Raw genomic sequence first — 19,651 nt, 5'->3', positions numbered from 1 at the left:
GAGGAGGTTGAGGTGGGCGGGGTTGGGGGTTTTGGGGGTAGGGTATAGCGGGGGGTGTATATTGTAGCGTCCCGGAAGAGTTAGTGCTGCAAGGGGTTCTGGGTATTTGTTCTGTTGAGTTTATGTTGTGTTACGGTGCGGATGTTCTCCCGAAATGTGTTTGTCATTCTTGCTTGGTGTGGGTTCACAGTGTGGCGCATAGTTGTAACAGTGTTAAAGTTGTTTATACGGCCACCCTCAGTGCTGCTTCTGAAGGGAGGGGTAATGGAAGCAGCCCCAGTAGACACAATACATGATTATTCAGAATGGAAATGTGCTGACATTCGTGATCTCGCCCTGTCTCTGTCCTGTCCGTGCCGAGGTACTCGATGTCCGTCCTTGGCTGTTAGCAGGCAGGGTCTAGAAACAAACTGCTGATACGAGACAACTCGCAAAGCAAGATTACAAGTTGTGCCGATAATGGCTTTTTTGCCGATATTGTCCAACTCTTAATTACCGATTCCAATATCAACCGATACCGATATATACAGTCGTGGAATTAACACATTATTATGCCTAATTTTGTTGTGATGCCCCGCTGGATGCATTAAACAATGTAACAAGGTTTTCCAAAATAAATCAACTCAAGTTATGGAAAAAAATGCCAACATGGCACTGCCGTATTTATTATTGAAGTCACAAAGTGCATTATTTTTTTTAACATGCCTCAAAACAGCAGCTTGGAATTTGGGACATGCTCTCCCTGAGAGAGCATGAGGAGGTTGATGTGGGCGGGGTTGAGGTGGTGGTGGGGGGGTGTATATTGTAGCGTCCCGGAAGAGTTAGTGCTGCAAGAGGTTCTGGGTATTTGTTCTGTTGTGTTTATGTTGTGTTACGGTGCGGATGTTCTCCCGAAATGTGTTTGTCATTCTTGTTTGGTGTGGGTTCACAGTGTGGCGCATATTTGTAACAGTATTAAAGTTGTTTATACGGCCACCCTCAGTGTGACCCGTATGGCTGTTGACCAAGTATGACTTGCATTCACTTGTGTGTGTGAAAAGCTGTAGATATTATGTGACTGTTATTGGCGCTCTGTACTTCTCCCTACGTCCGTGTACACAGCGGCGTTTTAAAAAGTCATACATTTTACTTTTTGAAACCGATATCGATAATTTCCGATATTACATTTTAAAGCATTTATCGGCCGATAATATCGGCAGTCCGATATTATCGGCTGGGGCGCCGCTAGGGATTTTGGGCCCCATGAAAATAATCTTTACAGGGCCCCCAACACAGTGTCATTATTTTTTCTGTATTATAATTTCATCATCATTAGGGGCCTCTCTGGGCCCCCCTCCATCATGGGCCCCGAGAATCCGTCTCCTTTACCCCCCCTTTTCGGCGCCCCTGATTATCGGACATCCCTAAGTTACACATTAAATGTGTGCTGTTGTACAGATATATGCAGTATCTACTCTGCCAACAGCCAAGACTGCATGCTTTCTAAGCACCTCTGAGAACCTCAATGAAGGTCTCACCTTTTTTTTTTTCTTCAGAAATCATACTCATCTGGCTTGATAAAAGGCATCTCATTCATGATTCTAACAGATTCATAAAAACATATTTTTTCTGATGCCGTTATCTGCCCATTTTCTTCCCATAAGGCTTCAGGGCTATTTAATAAATCCCGGCTGTATAAAACCGCTTGAAAGTATTCGAATCAACCATGAAGTTATTCCGTGAATCTTCACTCTTCACTCCAATTTACTACTTATTTTTTGTCAGTTCTGTCAGTCACTCGTGTGAGAGGTCAAATGATTGCCCATTTGTGATAGACATCCTAATATCCGGCAGGCACATTCACACTGCATGCCAATGGGTAATAGACTGCTATTACACATTCTTACATCACATAACTGCTGAGATGGGCTAAAATGATGTGCAGGCCGCATATTTTAAACAACCATATATAAATTATTCTTCTATCTAAAAAAACCCAAAACCAGTGAAGTTGGCACGTTGTGTAAATGGTAAATAAAAACAGCATACAATGATTTGCAAATCATGTTCAACCTATATTCAATTGAATAGACTGCAAAGACAAGATACTTAACGTTCGAACTGGAAAACGTTGCTATTTTTTTGCAAATATTAGCTCATTTGGAATTTGATGCCTGCGACATGTTTCAAAAATGCTGGCACAAGTGGCAAAAAAGACTGAGAAAGAAAATTTGGAACATCCCACAGGTGAACAGGCTAATTGGAAACAGGTGGGTGCCATGATTGGGTACAAAAAGCATCTTCCATGAAATGCTCGGTCATTCACAAACGAGGACGAGGCGAGGGTCATCACTTTGTGAACAAATGCGTGAGCAAAACAGTTTAAAAACAACATTTCTCAACCAGCTATTGCAAGGAATTTCGGGATTTCACCATCTAAGGTCCGTAATATCATCAAAAGGTTCAAAGAATCTGGAGAAATCGCTGCACGTAATCGATGATATTACGGACCTTCGATCCCTCAGGCGGTACTGCATCAAAAAGCGACATCAGTGTGTATAGGATATCACCACGTAGGCTCAGGAACACTTCAGAAAACCACTGTCAGTAACTACAGCTTGTCGCTACATCTGTAAGTGCAAGTTAAAACTCTACTATGCAACGCCAAAGCCGTTTATTAACAACACCCAGAAACATCTCAAATGGACTGATGCTAAGTGGAAAAGGGTTCATCATTTTTGCAATGATGGAAAGCGCTACTCCGCATAGCAACTGGCGCTGTGGTCAAAGTTGGAATTGCCACAGAACACATTTTAAGATATTCAGCACCTTACTGCCATCTGGCGGGTTGAAGCGGATAGTGCGCCCCCTCAATTCGTCACGTTTCATGTGTCAGGTAAAACGCGACAAAGGGGCCTATATGGATCCCCTTCCTACTCCAATGCAGAAACGTATTAGAAAGTATCCACTAACATGCGTTTCTAGATCGTTCAACTGCATCATGAGTCATTCGCTAAACCTAATGATTAATTATTACTAGAGATGTCCGATAATGGCTTTTTTGCCGATATCCCGATATTGTCCAACTCTTAATTACCGATTCCGATATCAACCGATACCGATATATACAGTCGTGGAATTAACACATTATTATGCCTCATTTTGCTGTGCTGCCCCGCTGGATGCATTAAACAATGTAACAAGGTTTTCCAAAATAAATCAACTCAAGTTATGGAAAAAAAGTGCCAACATGGCACTGCCATATTTATTATTGAAGTCACAAAGTGCATTATTTTTTTTTAACATGCCTCAAAACAGCAGCTTGGAATTTGGGACAGGTTGAGGTATGTGGAGTTGAGGTGGGCGGGGTTGGGGGGGGGGGGGGGGTAGCGGGGGGTGTATATTGTAGTGTCCCGGAAGAGTTAGTGCTGCAAGGGGTTCTGGGTATTTGTTCTGTTGTGTTACGGTGCGGATGTTCTCCCGAAATGTGTTTGTCATTCTTGTTTGGTGTGGGTTCCCAGTGTGGCGCATATTTGTAACAGTGTTAAAGTTGTTTATTACGGCCACCCTCAGTGTGACCTGTATGGCTGTTGACCAAGTATGCGTTGCATTCACTTGTGTGTGTGAAAAGCCGTAGATATTATGTGATTGGGCCGGCACGCAAAGTCAGTGCCTTTAAGGTTTATTGGCGCTCTGTACTTCTCCCTACGTCCGTGTACACAGCGGCGTTTTAAAAAGTCATACATTTTACTTTTTGAAACCGATACCGATAATTTACGATATCACATTTTAAAGCATTTATCGGCCGATAATTTCGGCAGTCCGATATTATCGGACATCCCTAATTGTTACCACTAGTTGTCGCCAGAATATATATATATTTTTTTATAGACAGCATAGGTTAGTGTTTTTTCTTTATTCCACTATTTAACCTTTTCTAACATCCCATACTACAAAGTGATACAAGTATGTGTAACGATATGTGCTGATGCCGTATCGGATTAAATATCGGTCAATATCGTAATTGTATTGGAAGTGGAAAAGTTGTATTGGGACATCCCTCGTAGATTATCTTCAAAGTCATCAAAAAAGTATGCACTTAAATATATACCAAAAACTGGTCGGTAGTGTTTTTCCACTTCCACATGATTTGAGCTGCTGAGTGAGCGTGTACTTTCCCTCGCTTCGCCACAACTCTACATGCGAGATGCTAATGTGCAATAACGCGGGGCACAGCGAAAGAAAAAAACCCAAGCAAAATAAAAGTGTGAAGCGACGAGCCCACATCCGCAGACTTCCCAGATTTTAAATGCTCCCTCATGCAGAAACTGAATGGCCACCGAGCCAACAAAAACACACCCACACCCAAAGCCCTGACCAAGCTGAATCCCAAACCGGAGCCTCTGAAAACACAAGGAATGCATTTGACTTCCATGTACGACCTTTGTGAAATACTAACCAAATATTAGGCCGATAACACATTTTGCCGGACGATTTATTGACCTACAAATTATTGCCGATAAACGATATTATTGCCATTATTTTTTTTAACAACAAATAACCATATAACCATAATATAGTGCAAGTATACACTTTCAAATGGAATTTACTTGTATTTTTCGTCTATTTAAAATTGTAATTGAAATGTAAACTTTTGAAGTACCAATTTAAATACAACAAATAATGAAAATAAAATATACTCAGTCTGCAAGCAAAAAAATCACAACTAAATACTATACAACTAGGTTCTGTCCCTGATAAAGTGGAACTGCACTTTTTTCGGAGTTTTGCCTATGGTTCACAATCATTATGAAAATCATGACGACCGATGGACTTTTTTTTTTGGTTATGCATTCTAAATATTAAATAAATTCGATCAAAAGTCCGCTTACAATGGAGCCCAATTGTGCCGTTCAATTCTGCCTATAGGGCCCCTAAAAAAATGACAAGGTGGAGCACACAAAATTATGTGATGTTCCATATCAGAATTATGTGGCGTGCCACATTAAAGTTATTGAATTGGCCACATTAAAATGATTTGGTAATCCACAATAAAATTAAGTGGTGGGCCACCTTAAATGATGTGGTGGACCACATAACATGATGTAGTGTTCCATATCAGAATTATGTGGCGTGCCACACTTAAGTTATAGAACAGGCCACACTGAAAAAAAAAAAGAAAAAGAAAAAGTTATGGAACAGGCCACTTTGAAAATTATTTGGGGGGGCCACAATAAAATGAAATGGCGGGGCAAAATTAAATGATGTGCCGGACCACATAAAAAGACGGAGCGTGCCAAAATAGAATCATTGAAATGATTAGACGGGCCACTAAAAATGATGTGGTGTATCACTATGTGGTATGACAAATTAGAATTATGTGGTGTGCCACATTGAAATGATGGGACTATCCCCAATAAAACGATTTGGTAGTCAACAATAAAATTAAGTGGTGGACCACATACAATTAGGTAGTGTACCATATCAGAAATATGTGGCATGCCACGATAAAGTTATGGAACAGGTCAATTTAAAATTATATGGCGGGTCACCATAAAATGAAGTGGCAGGCCAAAATTAAATGATGTGCTGGACTACATAAAAAAACTTAGCGTGCCAAATTAGAATCATGTGGTGTGCTACATTGAAATGATGAGACAGGCCACATTAAAATGATGTAGTGCTCCGCATAGCTGGCATGATAAATTACAAATACGTTAAAATCATCGGACTGTTTCCAATAAAATGATTTGGTAGTCCACAAGGAAATTAAATGGTGGACCCCATAAAATGATGTGGTGTTCTATATTAAATTTATGTGGCGTGCCACAATAAAGTTATGGAACAGGCCAAAATAAAATGAAGTGGCGGTCCATTGTAAAATAAAGTGGCGGGCCAAAATGAAATGATGTGCCGGACCACATAAAAATACGGAGCGTGCCAAATTAGAATCATGTGGTGTGCCACATTGAAATGATGAGACGGGCCACATTAAAAATTATGTGGTGTACCACATAAAATGATGTGGCATGATAAATTAGAATTACGTGGCACGCCACATTAAAATCATGGGACTGTCCCCAATAAAATTTAGTGGTGGGCCACATAACATGAAGTGGTGTTCCATAATAGAATTATGTAGCGTGCCACATTAAAATTAATTGATGATAAATTAAAACTACGTGGCGCACCACTTTTATATCATGGGACTGTCCCCAATAAAATTATTTGGTAGTCCACAATACAATTAAGTGGTGGGCCACATTAAATGATGTGGTGGACTACATACAATGAGGTAGTGTTCCATATCAGAATTATGTTGTGTGCCACACTAAAGTTATGGAACAGACCACATTAAAATTATTTTGGGGGGCCCCAATAAAATGAAGTGGCGGCCCACCTAAAAAGACGTAGCGTGCCAAATTAGAATCATGTTGTGTGCCACACTGAAATGATGAGACGGGTCACCTTAAAATGATGTGGTGCACCACATAAAATGATGTGGCATGATACATTTGAATTACGTGGCGCGCCACATTAAAATCATGGGACTGTCCCCAATAAAATTTAGTGGTGGACCACATAAAATGATTTGGTGTTCCATATTAGAATTATGTAGCGTGCCACAATAAAGTTATGGAACAGGCCGTTTTTAAAATTATATGGCGGGCCACTACAAAATGATCCGTCGGGCCAAAATGAAATGATGTGCAGGACCACATAAAAAGACGTAGCGTGCCAAATTAGAATCATGTGGTGTGCCACTTGAAATGATGAGACGGGCCACATTAAAATGAAGTGGTGCACCACATAAAATGATGTGGCATGATAAATTAGAATTACATGGTGCGCCACAATAAAATCATGGGACTGTCCCCCAAAAAAGGATTTGGTAGTCCACAATAAAATGAAGTGGTCGACCACATAAAATGATGTAGTGTTCCATATCAAAATTATGTAGTGTGCCACAATAAAGTTATGGAACAGGCCAAAACTAAATGATGTGCCAGACCACATAAAAAGACATAGCGTGCCAAACTAGAATTATGTGGTGTGCCACATTGAAATGATGAGACGGGCCACGTGAAAATGAAGTGGTGCACCACATAGTGATAAGTTAGAAGTACGTGGTGCGCCACAATAAAATCATCGGACTCTCTCCTATAAAATTATTTTGGTAGTCCACAATAAAATTAAGTGGTGGGCCACGTAAAATGATGTAGTGTTCCATATCAGAATTATGTAGCGTGCCACATTAAAGTTATATAACAGGCCACATAACAATTATATGGCGGGCCAATACAAAATAAAGTGGCGCGCCAAATTAGAATCATGTGGTGTGCCATATTAAAATGATGAGACGGGCCACATAAAATGATGTGGCATGATAAATTAGAATTACGTGGCACGCCACATTAAAATCATGGGACTGTCCCCCAAAAAACGATTTGGTAGTCCACAATTAAATTAAGTGGTGGACCACATAAAGTGATGTGGTGTTCCATATTATAATTATGTGGCATGCTACTTTAAAATTAACAGGCCACAATAAAATGATGTGGCAGTCCACTATTAAAAAAATTTGGCGGGCCTCATTAATTGATTTCACACCTGTCCTTAGGTTGACATGTCCCCTTTACTATCAGTCATAATACGAGCATGCAATAATTTCAGTCCATAGCAGACTCTTAATATTTTAGTGTTTAAATGTTTCCATTGTTATGAATCCCTCTCCAGCGGAGGTCTTGAACAGGTCTAAGATGCACGCAGCAGCACTGATTAGACATTTTTAGTATTCGTTTCGCCCAAGTTGTTGTCCACAGATGTAAAAATATGACTATCCGTGGTAGAAGTGGAGATGTCACTGAGATGACATGGTTTCACTGGGTTTCACAGCTGATTTAATGTGGCCTTCAAAACCTTTTTTTTGGTCGTTTCCACCGATGCCAAGATGTTGACCCAAATCTTGATTCACCGCGGAGAAAAAAAAGGTCAGACCGCGACCTCTGGCATGTCGGGGTTTTATAGGTCGTGCCTGGGTATGCCACAATGCAGCTCAGTGAAACCCTTCCTGTCGAGAGCGGTCCCTTTTTCACACATGCGTAACTTAAAAAAAGGGAATTCTTCCCAAACTGTGGGCGGGGTTTGAATGTTAAGTATCATGTGTCCCAGTAAACCTTTTCTTGTTGAGTTTTCAAACCCCACGCTGCAGTCTGTAGTTTACCACCATCTGGCCAGCAGCTGAGAACTATTAGGACCTCTTCCTTCCTCGGCTGTTCCATTCTAAGGCACGTAAGTCGCTTTTTTATCTGAGCATTGTTGTTGTTGTTTTGCATTTGAAAAACTATTTTTAAATGCTACCTAAAGAGATAGAACAGGTGCTGCGTTTGACATGTTAAAGCATTTTCTACGAACGCCTGACCTGGTCAACTGAGGAATGAACGGACTGAATCGTGTATTTCTGTAGCGGTTCTCTCGCCTTTAACCCGTAATGTTCGCCAGCCTAAGTTAAAGGAAATAAAACGATGTTGATTTTCTGTCACTTTGAATGACGTGTTGACCTGAGTTCAGCGCGTTCGAGTCCCGTTAGTGAGCCCGGTGCACACTTGACATGTCAACCTGGGTTTGTTTTGTGTTCTGATGAGCGAAATCATTGTCGTTTGTTACGTTTTAATATCTCCATTTGCGGAAAAAGAGCATTTCACAAAAACGAAGTGGGCGGTGGTCTTTACCAGGAACATTCCTCCGCTAGCGGAATTCCACACGTTTGAGTCACTGGAGTTCTACTGTTGGGGGGGCAAGACGTATTTGTCTTTCTGCATCTCAGCATCACAAAGAGGAATAGGGGTGGGAATTGACAGGATTTTTACGGTTCCGATTCCACTTTCCATTCGGTTCCTTAACGGTTCTGTTATCGGTTCTTATTTGGAAAAAAATGGTGAATTAGCATCAATTTTGTTTAGTTTCGAGCAGGGGTCTGCAACCTGCGTCTCCAGAGCTCTTTAGCGCCCCGCCCTAGTGGCTCCCTGGAGCGTTTTAAAACATGTATGAATATGGAAAAATATATATTTTTGTTTTAATAGGGTTTCTGTAGGAGGACAACATGACACAAACCTCCCTAATTGTTAGAAATCCCACTGTTTGTATTAAACATGATTCTCTGATGACAGTATTTGGCAAGCGCAGGTTTTGTCCTACTAGTTTTGCCGGTCCTTGAACTCACCGTAGTTTGTTTACATGTATAATTTTCTTCGATGATGCCCAGTGTGTGAATGTGAGTGTGAATGTTGTCTGTCTATCTGTGTTGGCCCTGCGATGAGGTGGCGACTTGTCCAGGGTGTACCCCGCCTTCCGCCCGAATGCAGCTGAGATAGGCTCCAGCGACCCCCCGCCACCCCAAAAGGGACAAGCGGTAGAAAATGGATGGATGGATGCCAGAGAAAGACATGTCTTATGCCACTCCTTTTTTTTGTCTCATTTTGTCCACCAAACATTGTATGCTGTGTGTGAATGCGCAAAGGTGAACTTTGTTGATGTTATTGACATGTGCGGAGTGCTAATCAGTGCATGAGTGCAAGCTAATATATGCTAACATGTGATTTAGGCTAGCTTTATGTACGTATTGCATCATTATGCCTCGTTCGTGGTCAAAAGTTTACATACACTTGTAAAGAACATAATGTCATGGCTGTCTTGAGTTTCCAATCATTTCTACAACTCATATTTTTAGTGATAGAGTGATTGGAGCACATACTTGTTGGTCACAAAAAAAACATTCATGAAGTTTGGTTCTTTTATGAATTTATTATGGGTCTGCTGAAAATGTGACCAAATCTGCTGGGTCAAAAGTATACATATTATATAACATATATAATATTTGGTTACATGTCCCTTGGCAAGTTTTGACCACTCCTCTTGACAAAATTGGTGCAGTTCAGCCAAATTTGTTGGTTTTCTGACATGGACTTGTTTCTTCAGCATTGTCCACATGTTTAAGTCAGGACTTTGGGAAGACCATTCTAAAACCTTAATTCTAGTCTGATTTAGCCATTCCTTTACCACTTTTGACATGTGTTCCATTGGCAGAAAAACAGGCCCAGAGCATAATACTACCACCAACATGCTTGACGGTAAGTGTAGTGTTCCTGGGATTAAAGGCCTCACCTTTTCTCCTCGAAACATATTGCTGGATATTGTGGCCAAACAGCTCATTTTTGTTTCATCGGACCACACGAGGTCTTATCTTGTGAGGTCAGATGAAACAAAAATTGAGCTGTTTGGCCATGAATGCTTCATGAATGTTTTTTGTGACCAACAATGATGTGCTCCAATCACTCTATCACAAGAAATATGTACCGTAAACTTTTGACCACTACTGTATATTTGAGCTCATTTCATTTCCTTTACTTATGTCCTATTTCATTTATATTTGCATGTCTCATGACACATTATCTGTATGTAATATTGGCTGCATGTCTGATAGTTTTTTGTACGCCATGTTGTTCCAGACCACAGCAAACGTTACCCAGCTTGCATAGATTGTTATAAATCCATTAGAAGAAGACAGCCTGCTGTTTCCTTTAACTTGGACACACACATCTATACCTTTGGCCATTATAAGACAATAATTTAGAGGAGTTATATCACTCCCTGAGAAGCATGCATTTTACTAATGTTTTCCAATGTTGTAAAAATGTAGGATAATTATTACATTTCTGTCAACAAAGATTTGTGTCAGCCTGCGACACATAGTAATTTTGATAGTAGGCTAATATAGACACTTATATCATGTGTTGACTTCATTATGACACTTATAGAAGGCTTTTATTTTTTGCGGCTCCAGACAGATTTTTTTTGTATTTTTGGTCCAATATGGCTCTTTGACCATTTTGGGTTGCCGACCCCTGATTTCGAGGTAGCGTGACTTTACAAAGCCTACAGTAAGGTCTGTTGTATTCAGATGACGTGCTAGTGTTACTGCTGGATTAGATAGGAGTGGTTAAAAACGCAATTTTTATTCATACATTGCATGCGTTTTTTTACCAGTATGACATATATATATAAATTACCCAAGGTATATTTCACGGCGTACCGCAGGGCTATTTAACTACATCAGTTTCAAGATGCGAATGCTTCCGCAGGGTTTATTTCTTTGAGACTGCGTTTACTTAATTACAAAGTAAACACATCGGCTTTCACACTGCACTGTTTGTTTGTTGAGGATTGATGTTCCTTCTCTTTGACTATTTTCCTTCCTTAGTGTTATTTCTGTACACTTCTTCCTTCATTTAGGTTTGTAGAACTGTAAATATAAAGGCATCCCCGATACAAATCTTCGTTTCGTTCCTGGCTTTGTCATGAATAAGTTGAGAATCGTAACGAGGCCTTTTAGATTTACTAAGGTCTGACATGTTTAGTAACTTTACCAGTGGCAATCTTAATGTGACGCACTCACAGACTTTCTAACTGGTCAAACAATGGAGGGCGGGGCATCGAAATGAAAATAATAACACGATTTCGGGTCTGTCAATCTCATTTTGGAATGAGCATATCCCGGCTGAACTACCATTATCAGTTATAAAGGTATTCAAAAGAACATGACATATCAGGGCCATTTAATGATGACTTGACATGAGATTTCTACATATGACTCCTTAAATTCTCACATTTACTAGATTATTGGAAATGTGTGCAAAACTAGAACATAAGTGCCCTAAAATAAAGGAGCTAGTCGGATCTCTCAGTGAGATGGCTCACTGCAGTCAGCCAAATTTCGGAACTGTCTGCATTACTTTATTTACAATAAATAAAACGATCATTGACATCTACCAATCCATTTTATAATCGTCTCGGTCCGAATTGTGATGCATCTAAAAATGGATTATTTCTCCCACCCACATATGGGATACGTGTGGACTGCAGGTTGACGCCTGTTCAATCAATGACGCCAGCAAGTTCTGGTAAGCAAGCAAGACCAAAACGTTGATGCTTCATTGAGAATATAGAACATTACACAAGGCCCTCAAAAATAGTTCTAAATGTTTTAGTACGACTTTGGTAAGCTACGAAGCCGCACCGCTTTTATGGATGGTACTGTAGTCGGACGTACTGTGCTTCAACATACGGGTATTTTTATGGTGTGTGTGTACAAAGACTCCAAAATAGCACCTATTAGGAGACAATATCTGGTGTTTTGTTTTGCCCTATTTTGCCCATTTGTGATAAGAAACAGTTACATTAATTCTCACATTTACTAGATTATTGGTAATGTGTGCAAAACTGGAACATAAGTGCCCTAAAATAAAAGGAGCTGGTCGAATCTCTCAGTGAGATGGCTCGCTGCAGTCAGCCAAACTTCAGAACTGTCTGTATTACTTTATTTACAATAAATAAAACGATCATTGACATTTGCCAATCGATTTTATAATCGTCTCGGTCCGAATTGCGATGAGTGACCGATGAATCTGAAAATCGATTATTTCCCCCACCTCTAGCAGTCACACATAAGATATACCTGTGGACTGCAGGTTGACGCCTGTTCAAACAATGACGCTAGCAAGTTCTGGAAAGCAAGCAAGACCAAAACGTTGATGCTTCATTGAGAATATAGAACATTACACACAGCCCCTCAAATATCTCTCAAAATGTTTGAGTACAACTTTGGTAAGCTATGAAGCCGCACCGCTTTTTTGGATTGTACTGTAGTCAGACGTACTGTGCTTCAACATATGGGTATTTTTATGGAGTGTGTACAAGGACTCCAAAATGGCACCTATTAGGAGACATTATCTGGCGTTTTGTTTTGCCCTATTATACAAAACCAACTTTTCTTACCTATTGGTTCCTGCTGATGTGTATTTGGGATCTGCATAAGTCTCAGAAATTTGCGCGCGTCCGCCTATGTAGTCCGCGTTGTTGTCAATAAGCATTCATCCTCCGCTGTTGCTATTTTTGTTACAAAGTATCTTACAGTTCTTACCTAATCTGTCAGTAGACTTAACCTCTTAAGGCCCAAGCTGTTTGTTTACATGCTTTTTTTTTTTATTTCTCTTTGCTATTTGGGCTTATTGAACCCTAATTAGAATAAAAACTAAGAATCATCTTTTGATATGATGTACTTAGTCCATAAGTACACAAATGTGTACTTCATGTTTACTGACATGCTAATTCTTATTTTTACACTTTTTTTTTTTCCAAATTCCATTGTATGTTATACTCTTCTGACACCACCAGATGGCAGTATAAGTGTCCACATAAGTGTCCATAAGACCCCAATTCAGTAGTGTACACAATTTTGGATATAAGAGCTAATAGGGGCCGTCCACGCATGTGGCCACTAAGCCTTTAGAGGTTTGGAAGCGCTAAAATCTACCGGTACAATAAAGATGACAGGGAGAAGACAGTCGAAGTGGAGGCACGTAAAAAAACACACCCACCAAACTCTCAGAAAGCGGTTTGAAGATGGTCTGTTAAACATAATCTATGCAAAATGTTGGCCAAAGAACCACCATTACATGTTATGTAGACCACAAGGAAGTGTTTTCAATGTAGAAATAAAATCATAATATGGCCCATTTAATGCGCCTTATGGTCTTAAAAATACAAAGGTGCACATTGACTGATGTGGTGGAGCGCTGAGTGAGTAAACAAGTGGGGACACCACAGAAAGTTGGCAGAGACGTGCTTAGTCAACGTGTGTCTGGGTTGCCAGGTCCCCTAGGAGGGTGCTGCTGAGTCACCAGACAGGATGCTATTAAAACAGGCCAAACACTGCAACTGCCAATCATAGTGAGTGACATCATATTGTGCAGCATTACATTACATCAACACAGTCTTACAACTCACTGAAAGGTTATGTCTGCTACTATTTAAATGCCATCCTTGTTTGTTTGTGTTTCTTCTTTACACATTCACAATAACATCTTTCATTGTGAATTGTGGGTCGTTGTACGACAGGTGACAGTAGAATGATGCATTACTTTTGGAAAGCTTGCAATACTTAATTTGATATAACGTCCAAGTCAGCGGAAAAGGCTCTCTCACCAAAGTTTTCTTTCCGATCACTTTTTCAAAACAGAAACTATTCAATGAGGCTTTATTAGCTACTACTAGGGTTGTACGGTATACCGGTACTAGTATAGTATCGCGGTTCTAATGAATCAAAAACGGTCCTATACTCTGTTTGAAAAGTAAAATTATTTTTTTTACAGGCATAATGGTGCGTCGTCGTCATTCCCTCACATTGCTGGTTTTACGAGCAGAGGAGCAGGTTCGGCAGCGCACAATCACAGAGTACTTACAAACAGACACAGTGTGTAGACAGAAAAGGGAGAACGGACGCATTTTGGCTTAAAAACTAACGATAAAGATGAAGCTATAACACTGAAACGCCCTCAGGAAGAGGTGCTTTAAAACATGGCTAGCTAGCTAGCGGCTAACGTCCAGCCGCAGTCGGCAGTGTTTTAGCTACTTCTAAATCACTAATCCTGGCTTCCATGGCGACAAATAAAATAAGTTTCTTACGAGTATCATCCCTATCAGCGTCACAATGTAAACAAACGACATTGGTGGATCTACAGTACACCTAACATCCACTGTAATGATACCAAGTACAGGAGCGTATCTAGTCGATACTACTATGATTATATTGTCCCTGGACATGAGGACTGAGATTATGACCAATGTATGATCCTGTAACTACTTGGTATCAGATTGATACCCAAATGTGTGGTATCATCCAAAACTAATGTAAAGTATCCAAACAACAGAAGAATAAGTGATTATTACATTTTAACAGAAAAGTAGATAGAGAATGTTAAAATAGAAAGTAAGCAGATATTAACAGTAAATGAACAAGTAGATTAATAATTCATTTTCTACCTCTTGTCCCTCACAATTTTGACAAAATAATACAATAATAAATGACACAATATGTTACTGCATATGTTAGCAGCTAAATTAGCAGCCTTTGTTTGTTTACTTACTACTAAAAGATACGTTGTGTCGTATGTTCACTATTTTATTTAGGGACAAAATTGCAATAAGAATCATTTGTTCAATGTACCGTAAGATTTTTTGTTTAAATAAAGCCAATACCATTTTTTTGTGGTCCCCATTATTTAGAAAAGTACCGAAAAGTATTGAAAGTACCACAATGTTGGTATCCAACCCTACTCAACAGATACCCAGGGTATCTGAACACTTTCCAAGATCCAATTCAAAGACTTTTAAGACCTTTTTAAGACTTTAAAATGTAATAATGTCAGACTAAATTTTAGAAAAAGACAAATTGACAACTTAAAACGGTTTCATTTAATAGGTTAACTTAGTATGAATTAGGGATAAGTCACTTTTATAGGCCCTGACCGAATTTCGTCGTAAATACCGGGTATTGATTCACATAAAATCAAATGGTGCAATATTTGGTTACTTTTGTATGCTTTAATGTGGTATGCTTGGTAAAAAAATTTTTAAAAAACCCCTAAAAGTAAAATAAGGTTTAACTTTTCCAAAATGCTCTAGCTCGAATTTACATTGTATTTTCCATAGCCGGGCTACTATTAGCATTAGCGATTTTACTTGGCAATCTTAACACCTCCAAAAATGTGTCATAAAATCTACAACTAAGATGGATGCTAAGATCAAACAGCCGGTGTGCAATAAGTGCACTACTTGCAGCATAGAGTTAGGGTTGGGGTTCTAACCCTTGCAGCACACGTCAAAAGTGGTAAAGGAATGACTAAATCAAGCGAGAATTAAGGATTTAGAATGGCCTTCCCAAAGTCCTGACTTAAACGTGTGGACAATGCTGAAGAAACAAGTCAATGTCAGAAAACCAACACATTTAGCCGAACTGCACCAATTTTGTCAAGAGGAGTGGTCAAAAACTCAACCAGAAGCTTGCCAGAAGCTTGTGGATGGCTACCAAAAGCACATTATTGCAGTGAAACTTGCCAAGGGACATGTAAGCAAATATTAACATTGCTGTATGTATACTTTTGACCCAGTAGATTTGGTCACATTTTCAGTAGACCCATAATAAATTCATAAAAGAACCACATTTCATGAATGTTTTTTGTGACCAACAAGTATGTGCTATAATGGCGATGTGGTCCTCAATGAAAACAAGTTTGACACCCCTGCTGTACAGCATGCATCTTTTTCTCACTTTAAAAGCGCTACCTCCGCACCCCCTTGTTGTAAATTCTCTAGTACAGTATTACTGTTGTTTTAGTGCTGGAACTGTTCCGTTAAATGTCTTTGCATCAGGCACCCGCCTGGGCAGTTAATGGATCCTCAAACTGCTAAATGGTCCTCTGGAAGCCACATTTAACCGTTCCCAGCCAGCAGTTATTTACATTTTGCTTCGCTACGCTACGACTAAAAAAAAAAATGCGGGTGTGTTCGTTTATATATACGGATAGAGACATTTCACTGGCTTGGCACCGTATCTAATTGAATGCATCTCTTTCGAAGATTCCAGACATTCCAAACTGGCCTTAACCCTTGTGTAATGTTCATATTGTTGTTACTCAGCCAGCGTTTGTGGGTCTGATGGACTCGTTGCATTTTGTGGCTTTTAATGCCTCACAATCAAACACTTTTATGTTAAAATACTGAACAGATGTTTACCTTATCCCAATAAACATGTGCAACATTGTTTGTCAACACTGTCTGCTCTCATTTTCTCGCACATTTGACCCACTGATGTTCTGTGTACCTACACTCTGTCCTCCTCCTGTCTAGGCCTGCTGTGTGTGTGTGTGTGTGTGTGTGTGTGTGTGTGTGTGTGTGTGTGTGTGTGTGTGTGTGTGTGTGTGTGTGTGTGTGTGTGTGTGTGTGTGTGTGTGTGTGTGTGTGTGTGTTTGTGTGTGTGTGTGTGTGTGTGTGTGTGTGTGTGTGTGTGTGTGTTTGCGTGTGGTACACAGAACATCAAATTCCCCACTTCTATTAGCCCCGGGTCCAGTGGACCCGGACATCTTATACATAATAGAAATGTGTAGTGGGGGTGTATGGTGTGTGGTCATTAAATATGTATTCTGATATATGTTCTTCACAGAAATTGAGCCAAAGTCAGTGAGTCTCAGTTTGAAAAATGAATTAATTGTATCATTTTTCTTTTAATAAAAAATTAAAACGGGTCCCACAGACCCGAACACCACACAAGGGTTAAAGTCCCAGTAGAGGGGAAAAAAAGTTGACACTATATGCTTATTGTTTCATCGCATCCAATAAACCATATCCGATCGTACTAATAATCCGCAACGTATGTGAAAATACCGTTTAAACATCACAAAATGATGCAAATTCAGTCAGCCATTTTGAATATTCTGCTCCAAATACTTTCGGCTATTTCCGGCTATTTCTGGAGTAACACTTCTGCACTTTGACCATGTTATTAGATCAGTCATACTGGAAATACGCAAAAAATTAGACTGAGATGTGTAGTCGATCATTAACAATTAGAGATGTCCGATAATATCGGACTGCCGATAAATGCTTTAAAATGTAATATCGGAAATTATCGGTATCGGTTTCAAAAAGTAAAATGTATGACTTTTTAAAACGCCGCTTTACGGAGTGGTACACGGACGTAGGGAGAAGTACAGAGCGCCAATAAACCTTAAAGGCACTGACTTTGCGTGCCGGCCCAATCACATAATACCTATGACTTTTCACACACACAAGTGAATGCAAGCATACTTGGTCAACAGCCATACAGGTCACACTGAGGGTGGCCGTATAAACAACTTTAACACTGTTACAAATATGCGCCACACTGTGAACCCACACCAAACAAGAATGACAAACACATTTCGGGAGAACATCCGCACCGTAACACAACATAAACACAACAGAACAAATACCCAGAACCCCTTGCAGCACTAAGTCTTCTGGGACGCTACAATATACACCCCCCGCTACCCCTAACCCCCTCTAACCCTACCCCGCCCACCCCAACCCCGCCCACCTCAACCTCCTCATGCTCTCTCTGGGAGAGCATGTCCCAAATTCCAAGCTGCTATTTTGAGGCATGTTAAAAAAAAGAATGCACTTTGTGACTTCAATAATAAATATGGCAGTGCCAAGTTGGCATTTTTTTCCATAACTTGAGTTGATTTATTTTGGAAAACCTTGTTACATTGTTTAATGCATCCAGCGGAGCATCACAACAAAATTAGGCATAATAATGTGTTAATTCCACGACTGTATATATCGGTATATTAAGAGTTGGACAATATCGGAATATCGGATATCGGCAAAAAAAGCCATTATCGGACATCTCTATTAACAATACCTATATAAGACATGAACTCTTATATTTTTCTTTTTTTTAATGCATTCCAAGTCGTAAATGAGTAAATACTTTAAAAGTCCGCAAACAATGTAGTCAATGGAGGCTCTCTATTTCGCCCACAAAACCCTCTAAATAACCATCCAAAATTAATTTCAAGGTAAAAAATGATTTTCAAGGTAAAAAATGATTTTCAAGGTAAAAAATGATTTTCAAGGTAAGAGTTGATTTTCAAGGCAAAAGTTGATTTTCAAGGTAAAAACTGATTTTCAAGGCAAAAACTGATTTTCAAGGGAAAAACTGATTTTCAAGGGAAAAAATATTTTTCAAGGGAAAAAAATATTTTCAAGGGAAAAAATTATTTTCCAGGGAAAAAATTATTTTCAAGGTAAAAAATGATTTTCAAGGTAAAAGTTGATTTTGAAGGCAAAAACTGATTTTCAAGGTACAAAATTATTTTCAAGGTAAAAACTGATTTTCAAGGTAAAAACTGATTTTCAAGGTAAAAACTGATTTTCAAGGAAAAGTTGATTTTCAAGGCAAAAAATTATTTTATTATGAAAATCTGAAGATGCACTGATTGCATGGGGTTCACTTGCGAGTGGAAAAGTTTGATCATTTTGCATTTTCAGACTGGCGTTATGAAACTTGACTGAGTTTAACGGTCAAATCTTTGTGGCTTTTATGTACTCGTGGCGGAGTAATGATTGGATTATTGATTGCCGCGTTCTGGGTGTAGATGCAGAATATTGGAAATGGCGATATTTCTCGTAGAAAACAAATATCCCAGTTATTTAGTGGGATGGAGTGTTGCAGGAACAACCATCCGTCATTTGACATACTATAACAAGCATACAGAAAACGTACTTTGAGGCACCAGAGAAAAGCGCTATATAAATATAATTCACTTCACTTCACTACTTTGAATAATAACACGTTATGAAGATTAAAGCTCTTTAAAGGGAACCTAAAAAGATTATTAATGTACATTTTTAAAACATGTCCTTGTAGTTTAGATAATATGTATCGGATATGCTTTAGTGTATATTCTCCCCAGTCACTTTTACAACCCGTTTTTATAACCCGCGATCTCAGTTTGAGACCAGGAAAAAGTGACAATATCTATAAATCCAAAAAAGGCAAAACTCACAATTGGGCGTCTTTAAAATAATACATTATTATTTATTATTATTATTCAATTGAATAGACTGCAAAGACAAGATACTTAACGTTCGAACTGGGAAACGTTATTTTTTGCAAATATTAGCACATTTGATGTTTGCAACATGTTTCAAAAAAGCTGGCACAAGTGGCAAAAAAGACTAAGAATGTTGAGGAATGCTCATCAAACACTTATTTGGAACATCCAACATCCCA

General features: G+C 39.3%; 1 protein-coding gene across 8 annotated transcripts in view; it reads left to right on the top strand.

Annotated features, from left to right (window-relative positions):
- LOC133574383 (PTB domain-containing engulfment adapter protein 1-like) overlaps nt 1–19,651 on the top strand; it is a 147,359-nt gene that overhangs the window by 63,208 nt on the left and 64,500 nt on the right. Inside the window, exon 1 of one of the 8 annotated variants that reach the window (XM_061926552.1) lies at nt 8,179–8,267. The exons of 6 other annotated variants lie outside the window; for them this stretch is intronic. The gene's annotated coding sequence lies outside the window, so the exon portion shown is untranslated. Of the gene's footprint in view, nt 1–8,178; nt 8,272–19,651 lie in introns of those variants that run through there. One more of the 8 variants, XM_061926553.2, reaches the window with a different exon arrangement.

This window comes from Nerophis lumbriciformis, linkage group LG31 (assembly GCF_033978685.3).
Source record: "Nerophis lumbriciformis linkage group LG31, RoL_Nlum_v2.1, whole genome shotgun sequence".
In the NCBI taxonomy this organism is placed as follows: domain Eukaryota; kingdom Metazoa; phylum Chordata; class Actinopteri; order Syngnathiformes; family Syngnathidae; genus Nerophis; species Nerophis lumbriciformis.
The sequence above is the reverse complement of the archived record's forward strand: the minus strand, read 5'-3'. Positions and strand labels throughout refer to the sequence as shown.